The sequence below is a fragment of the Palaemon carinicauda genome, chromosome 21, assembly GCF_036898095.1.
Source record: "Palaemon carinicauda isolate YSFRI2023 chromosome 21, ASM3689809v2, whole genome shotgun sequence".
NCBI classification, from domain to species: domain Eukaryota; kingdom Metazoa; phylum Arthropoda; class Malacostraca; order Decapoda; family Palaemonidae; genus Palaemon; species Palaemon carinicauda.
In genome coordinates, this window is record NC_090745.1 from 81470883 (window position 1) to 81480101 (window position 9219).

Below are 9219 nucleotides of genomic sequence, written 5' to 3' on the forward strand. Positions count from 1 at the left end.
AGGGAGGATATCGGATTGTGGTCGCCCTCACAGGAAGCTGTACACTATAAGAAGTAATATTATTGATCTAGCGTCAAAAGTTGGACCGTCACAGTACCGTGTTATGTGGGTGAATGCCACACTGCCAGTACTGTTTCATTCCGTCCACCCAGTCACCCCTTTAGGAGGATTTAATCATTTAATCCTGTGTCTTGGGCGTCGTACCATCCTCGTAAAGTTCGTACATCACTACTGATTTTTAAATGCTTTGTGACTTACAATAATGGATTCGAGTTTTTGAATGCATGGTTTACATTTTATTAGGTTTTAATCAATATATATTGCTAAGTAAAGACTACCTTATACCAGTACGTTCTGTTGACTTACGGAATTGTTACGAAATATTTTTTTAAAGATATTGATCATACCTAAGAGTATATATATATATATATATATACATATATATATATATATATATATATTCACATAATTTATATATATGTATATATACATATATATATATACATGTATATATATATATATATATATATAGATATATAGATATATAGATAGATAGATAGATATATATATATATATATATATAAAAGTATATATGTATGTATGTATGTATATATTTTTTTGGAGAGGAGTGTTTTAATAAAAGTGTACGGATGCGTTAACAAATTATGGTAACCGCTATTAAGTATCAAATACGAATTGAATTAAAAAAAAACATCGGAGAAATTATTAGATAATAATAATAATGTTACCAATTATAATGACTTTTATTCTCTTGAAAAAACACTGAATGTCACATTCGCCACTATCTCTGTTATACATAATAAAGGATATAGAAAATTTATGTGAATGTGTTTTTATTACATTTTTTTTTTTTTTTTTTTTTTTTGCTATATCATTGATTCACATTCTTTTCAAGACGCACAGACAGACCAGAACATATGTGTTAAGGACGAATGTTAAAACTGCTACTGTAGCGGCATTTTGTTTCTTAAATATTGTGGCTGTTTAACATCAAAACGCTTCACAAAACTGACTTTTATGTAATCTGTGATAGATTTTGAGTTATTTTTTGGAAGGAAAAGAGAGACCAAAAACATTTTTCTATCTGTCGTCGAAGGTCACAACGAAGTGGGCGTTGAGTTTTAGCTTGAGACGCAACTTCCGCCTCTTGGTGAATTAAATTTTCAGTGGCAGATTCTGCCTATTGCATGCTATGCCAAAGTAGAGGTAGGATGGCATGCAGCCATGCCGTCTATGTGCATTTATTTTTCTTTTTTTTACAAACATACAACATTAGGTCATTTCGTTACTTCGGTGATGCAATGTACTTTCTTCATCACACGTCAAATAATTATGACCTCCTTTTCTTCTAGGTCTTTCAAAAGTGCGTGGAAGAGAAAGAAAATCTTGAGGAAATGTTTCATAATATTTTTCTCAAAGCCACTATAATTATGTATTCACTGGGAGTACTTGTGTGCCTCCTTGTGTGTATATGTGGCGCTCTCTCACTCACACACACACACTCTCTCTCTCTCTCACTTGGCCAGGGCTCATTCACCCGACTGACACGGCCACAGAATAATCTGAAGGCATTTCAAGGGATTCCTGTTTGGGAATCCACTTCACTAGGTAACATGGAGAAGGACTTACCTTTCTTGGTGGCGGCTGCATCCTTACATTAATCCAATGCCGAGTGTTATGTTTAGTTAGAAGTTAAAGAGTTCCCACACTTCACCAGCGCTCCCCCAACCTCCACACTGGCTAACATGCTACTCCCCTTTCAGTGGCTGTTCCAGGCAGCTAGCATACACGGTGCCACTCATTCCAGGCCCATGTCACTGATTTCTACGTTCCGCCCACACCCTGTATCCGGCGTTCTCACTATTTAGCATTTGAACGGAGATGATCCAGCGACTGGGAAATTGTTATATTCTTGTTTCAGGATCTCAATAATGATCGAATCGTTCTCCAACTACATTAGAAAAAATGCAGACATCGACTGGAATGGCAACCGGTTGAAAAGGGGAGTGCGTCAGCCGAGGGGAATAGCCAGCCAGTAACGATCGAGACACCAGCAGAGGTGGACTTGATCAGTTGCCATCTCCATACGACCAAAGCCGTCACTCTGTCTCTCGGATTTTTAATTCAATATGATTTTTTATTTATGATAATTTGTTTATTGCTTTTGACGATGGTAACCCCAGACAGTCGTTTTTTGCGAATGCTGTATTGTTTGGGAGGAAGCAGGATTTTTGTTGTGCTTAATAGGAGCATATTTTTCATACTTTATGATTTACCGTCGTTATCTTCCTGGGGCACATCAAAGTTTCGAACAGTACCAATGAATGACCGGTCCGATCAAACCCCTTTCCACCTCGCCCACTCCACCCCCTTAAAAATATTACAAAAATATATTGTGAATAGAATTAGACTCTTATATGAGAAAAACTATATTTTATGCCCTTATTATATGGTACATTTCACAAATTTTAAATCAAACAGTCACTTTTGTACAGCAGAGTAAATTCAGACTATTTTAGATTTCATAATGAAAACTGAAATTATATGTCTCGAAACAGTTGAGGCCAGTTTAACATTTGAACTTTTGGAATGGAGTCGAAGCCAAAGGCAAAGATACGAAAACAAACCTGATATACTGAGATGATAGGAAAGCTAGTTTATATATATATTTTTAAGCATTGTTGTATTTAGCCATTTGTTGTTTTAAATTTTATTCCTTTTTAGTACACTATAAGACCGAACAAGATGCAACCGTCATGAATCGAAGTCGAAGCCAAGGCCTCTAAAAACGAACCTTAGATGACATCACATTCACAAAATCTTTTTATTCTTGAATGTGGTAAGCCACATTTTAATGCTTGATTTAAAAGTTACCATGCAAATCTTATCAGGTAGAGCATAGATAAAAGTTTCTTCAAGGAAGATAAATCATTAAAGATGAGATATGGATTCAAACCAGCGCAGCGATAATTATGTTGATCATATCTTTTTTTCTTTTTGTGGATCGTTGTCGTTCTCACTTTAAAAAAGAATTCTCTTCATTATTATTCTGAAGGTTTCTTTTTCTTAATTAGTTCAATGAAAGTCAAGCCTCCTTAATGAGTAATCTCTCTCTCTCTCTCTCTCTCTCTCTCTCTCTCTCTCTCTCTCTCTCTCTCTCTCTCACACACAAGACATTGATGCTCTTGTTTTGTTTTGTATTTTGACCCTTAATATTTATCATTATTAACATTGCTGTAAAAGTAATTAATTTTATCATAGTTATTGATATCATTATTGTTATTTATTAGTATTATTCATCTGTAGAACTGAACATCATCTTAAGAGATTTGATGTCACTGCCTGAGAGCTGAAGTAAATATATTAAGAGATTTTGATCACAGAATTAAGAAATACTTTGATCAAATACATTGGGGTTTTTCTCTTGATAATTAACAATTACGTAAATTCTTTATATCTGATGGGCATAGCTTAGGAAGGATTTCTCAAGGAATGAATTTCTTCTTTTCACTTTCATCATTTGAGAAACTGTCTCTCTTCTATCTCTCTTCTTTTCCTTTTAAAGATCTAAGAAAATCTCTTCTGTCATTCTTCTCTTCGTTTTCCAAAGCTGAGATACTGTCTCTCTTCCATCTCTTTTCTTTTCATTTTAAAGATCTAAGAAAATCTCTTCTGTCATTCTTCTTTTCGTTTTCCAAAGCTGAGAAACTGTCTCTCTTCTATTTCTCTTCTTTTCATTTTAAAGAGCCGAGAAACTTTCCTCTATCCTCTACTTCTTTTCATTTACCAGAGCTCAGAAACTGACATTCTTCTTGTCTTCTTCTTTTGATTTTCAACATATGAGAAACTGCGTTTATTCTATCCATCTTCTTTTCATTTTCCACAGCTTAGAAATTGTCTCTTTTCTTTCCTTCGTCTTCTTTATATTTTCCACAGCTTAGAAATTGTCTCTTCTCTTTCCTTCGTCTTCTTTACATTTTCCACAGCTTGGGAATTGTCTCTTTTCTTTCCTTCGTCTTCTTTACATTTTCCACAGCTTAGAAACTGTCTCTCATCTTTCCTTCGTCTTCTTTTCATTTTCCACAGCTTAGAAATTGTCTCTTTTCTTTCCTTCGTCTTCTTTACATTTTCCACAGCTTCGAAACTGTCTCTCATCTTTCCTTCGTCTTCTTTTCATTTTCCACAGCTTAGAAACTTTCTTCTATCTTTCTTCTTTACATTTTCCACAGCGGATAAACTTCCACTCTTCTATCCCTCTTCTTCTTTTCATTTTTCATAGCTGAGAAATTTTCTTTTTTCTATACCTCTTCTTTTCATTTCCCACAGCTGAGAAACTTTCACTCTTCTCTCCCTTTTCTTCTTTTCATTTACCATAGATGAGAAACTGTCTCGTCTATCTCTCTTATTATCATTTTCCACAGCTAAGAAACTTTCACTCGTTTATCCCTCTTCTTCTTTTCATTTTCCATAGCTGAGAAACTTTCACTTTTCCATCCCTCTTCTTTTCATTTTTCTCAGCTAAGAAACTTTCACTCGTTATCCCTCTTCTTCTTTTCATTTTCCATAGCTGAGAAACTTTCACTTTTCCATCCCTCTTCTTTTCATTTTTCACAGCTGAGAAACTTTCACTCTTCTTTCCCTCTTCGTCTTATCATTTTCCATAGTCGAGAAACTTTCACTCTTCTATCCCTCTTCTTTTCATTTTCCAGAGCTGAATAACTTTCACTCTTATCTCCCTTTTCTTTTTTTCACTTACCACAGATGAGAACCTGTGTCTCTTCTATCCCTCTTCTTTTCATTTTCCACAGATGCGAAACTATCTTCTATCCCCCTTCTTTTATCTTTTCGTGTCTGAGAAACTGCTACACTTTTGTCCCGTTGTTTTTCCTCCGCAGCGGAGAATTTATTTCTCTTTTATCCCTCTTCTTATCCTTTTCTACAGCTGAGAAACTGCCTTTCATGTATTCCTCTTCTTCTTTTCCTTTTTCATTGCTGAAAAATTGTCTCTTTTCTATCTATTTTGTCCTTTTCCACAGCTGAGAAACTGGCTCTCTTCTGTCCCTCTTCTTCTTTACATTTTCAACAGATGAAAAGCTGCCGACCTTCTATCCCACTTCTTTTCCTTCTCAAAAGCTGAGAATCTGTGTCTTCCTCTTTTAATTTTCCATAGCTGAGAAATTGGCGCTCTTCTCTCCTTTGTCCTTTCATTTGCCATAGCTGAGAAACTGTCTTTCCTCTATCCATATTCTTTTCTTTTTTCACAAATGAGAAACTGTCTCTCTTCTATCCCAGTTCTTTTCAGTTTTCTGCATATGAGAAACTGTTTCTCTTCTATCCCTCTTCCTCTTTTCATTTACCACATATAAGAAACTGTCTCTCTTTTATCCATCTTCTTTTCATTTTCCATAGCTGAATTTATTTTTTTCCCCTTTTCTTTTCCTTTTCCAGAACTAAGAAACTATCTCTCTTCTATACCTCTTTTTCTTTTCATCTTCTCCAGACAGTGGATTTTTTCTCAAAAGTAAATTTGCTATCAAGAAACACACCTAAAATTATAAGTCATATAGAGTTAGAAAAAAAGCATTATCAGAGCTGAGATCGAGATGTTGAGGAGTCCCTGTTCTCGACCTATATACAGTCATACTTTGAGTTTTGTTAGGGTTCTACTTCATGGCCCATAATTTGCACCATACATTAATTTTAGCAAGAGCTCTATTCAGGGATTCAGCAACCCTAGATCTACCTTCAGGAGATGGAATTCATACTAAGAGAGTAGCCTTATTTGCTTATACAACGAGCTTGTTTTCTATGCCAAACTACATGTCATGTGTATATAGCTATAAAGTAATGGGCCAAGAATACTACCTGAGGAACACCAGATATCACATTCATATACTCACTATGGTGCCCATCAACAACAACTCTTTGCGATATATTCCTTTAAAATTCAATAATGTTGCTAAGAAGAGATCCGCCAACTCCCAACTGTTAGAATTTGAAAACAATGGCTTCATGATTCACACGTTTAAATAAAACACTGGAATTAAGGCCAATCATACGAACTCCCTGGCTCCAATCAAAGGATTTATGCACAGCATTGGAGATTGTAAGAAGGGCATCACAGACTCCAAGGCCTTTTTGAAAGCCATATTGCAAATTAGGGAACAGATGATTACCTTCAGGAAACCTATTTAGGAGAATTATGGAAATTAGACGGTAATCGGCTAGGTTATGCATTTACATAATGGAGTAACATTACCAATTCTCCTACAAGTGCTAAACGAACCTCTTCTTTCTAATTTGCGTAAAATAACAGATGACTTTTGAGCTAAGATATATGCAGTCTTTATAAAAAAACAAAAGAAAAATACCATTTGGGTCAACACATCCATAAGCATCAAGGTCCATTAAGAGAGCTTTAATTCCCCGAGACCGAAAAGCTAGACTAGTTAGTTTAACCTTCGAAAAACAAGAATGAGGAAGATCAATTTTCTCAATACTCTGCTCACTGCAAAACACATCAGCCAAAAGGGTTGCCTTTTCCTTTGGACAGTGAGTAACAGAGCCATCTGGTTTAATTAAGGAGGAACTATTACGTCTGAACCATAGAGTATAACTTGAAGGGTAACCCACCACTTATGCTCCTGGGTTGTTCCAGATAGGGTTACTTTTATGGTTAAAAGCATGAACTCTGAGCAAAAGGTCTTAGCTGAGTATAGTTATTTCAAGTCAAATCAGAGGTTACCCTTCTAAGGATGATAGGCCTCTTGCTTCTTTAAATAAGCATGTCTGCAATCATCATTGAACCATGGTTTGTCTTTCACTCGGTACTTTGGCACGCGAAAAGGGATACGCCTATCAATTATGTTGACCAGATTTTCATACAAAAGAACACTATTATACAAGTGTGGCCAAATCAAGTAAAAAAAAAATAAGAAAAAATTAAAAAGTCATTCAAAATGCCATTTTAGTCTGCTTGAGATTTTATATAAATCTTATATGAATATAATACAGCAAGGGTAAGCTTTCAATCTTCACTAATAATGTAATTAAGGCAGGATCAGATGTCCCAACTGGAGGACCAACCGTACTTATTGTAACACCCGGGGAATCAGTGTATACTAGATCTGAGCAGTTACTAGACCTGTGATTGGCTTTACTTATGATTTGCTCACAGCCTGATCTAGATACAAAGTCCAAAGCTCTTAAGCCTTGGCGACCAGTAGGAGAAACAGAATTTAACCACTCTCTATGGTGAGCATTGAAATCGCCAACAAGAGCAAAAGAGGCGTTTCTATCATATTTTTCTTAGCCATAATGATGAGAAGAAAATCGAAGATAGTCATATCCATATCTGGATTCCGGTAGATTATTATTATTATTATTATTATTATTATTATCCAAGCTACAACCCTAATTGGAAAAGCAAGATGCTATAAGCCCAGGGGCTCCAATAGGGAAAAATAGCCCAGTGAGGAAAGGAAATAAGGAAATAAATAACTGAAGAGAACAAATTAACAATAAATCATTCTAAAAAAAGTAATGTCAAAAGAGATATGTCATATATAAACTATTAACAACGTCAAAAACAAATATGTCATATATAAACTATAAAAAGACTCATTTCCGCCTGGTCAACAAAAAAGCATTTGCTCCAACTTTGAACTTTTGAAGTTCTACTGATTCAACAACCCGATTAGGAAGATCATTCTACAACTTGGTAACACCTGGAATAAAACTTCTAGAGTACTGCGTAGTATTGAGTCTTATGATGGAGAAGGCCTGGCTAATAGAATTAACTGCCTGCCTAGTATTACGAACAGGATAGAATTGTCCAGGGAGATCTGAATGTAAAGGATGGTCAGAGTTATGAAAAATCTTATGCAACATGCATAATGAACTAATTAAACGACGGTGCCAGAGATTAATATCTAGATCAGGAATAAGAAATTTAATAGACCGTAAGTTTCTGTCCAACAAATTAAGATGAGAATCAGCAGCTGAAGACCAGACAGGAGAACAATACTCAAAACAAGGTAGAATAAAAGAATTAAAACACTTCTTCAGAATAGATTGATCACCGAATATCTTAAAAGACTTTCTCAATAAGCCCATTTTTTGTGCAATTGAAGAAGACACAGACCTTATATGTTTCTCAAAAGTAAATTTACTGTCGAGAATCACACCTAAAATTTTGAAAGTCATACGAATTTAAAGAAACATTATCAATACTGAGATCCGGATGTTGAGGAGCCACCGTCCTTGACCTACTTACAATCATACTTTGAGTTTTGTTAGGATTCAACTTCATACCCCATAATTTGCACCATGCACTAATTTTAGCTAAATCTCTATTAAGGGATTCACCAACCCCAGATCTACATTCAGGGGATGGAATTGATGCAAAGAGAGTAGCATCATCTGCATATGCAACAAGCTTATTTTCTAGGCCAAACCACATGTCATGTGTATATAGTATGAAAAGTAATGGGCCAAGAACACTACCCTGTGGAACACCGGATATTACATTCCTATACTCACTATGGTGCCCATCAATAACAACTCTTTGAGATCTACTACTTAAAAAATCAATAATAATGCTAAGAAACGACCCACCCACTCCCAACTGTTTCAGTTTGAAAACAAGGTCCTCATGATTAACACGGTCAAAGGCAGCACTAAAATCAAGGCCAATCATACGAACTTCCCGACCACAATCAAGGGATTTCTGAACTGCATTGGAGATTGAAAGAAGGGCATCACATGCTCCAAGGCCTTTACGAAAACCAAATTGCAAACTAGGGAATAGATGATTACCTTCAGCAAACCTATTAAACACAAATGGTTGTTATGCCTGCCACAAACTTTAATATAACACCTGAAACTTGTGACATATACATTTGTAGCAGGACTTATGTGAAGCAGGGTACTCATTCCTAATATACACGGTCATTCCCCCTGCCCTAGAAATGGCATCCCGTATCATAGTTATTGGCTTCTACAAACCACTATTAAGGAGCTTAGATGAGTTCATTTGAGAAACCAACGTTCCTGAGCATGAAAGAATGTCACACTGTCTGGTCATAACTGTAGGGTCTTAAATATTGACATGTAGACCAAAAATATTGCAATACAGCCGATGACACTGACAAAGTCTAGGACGTAGTAGTCCAGGATTTCGCTCAATGTCTCCAGGCA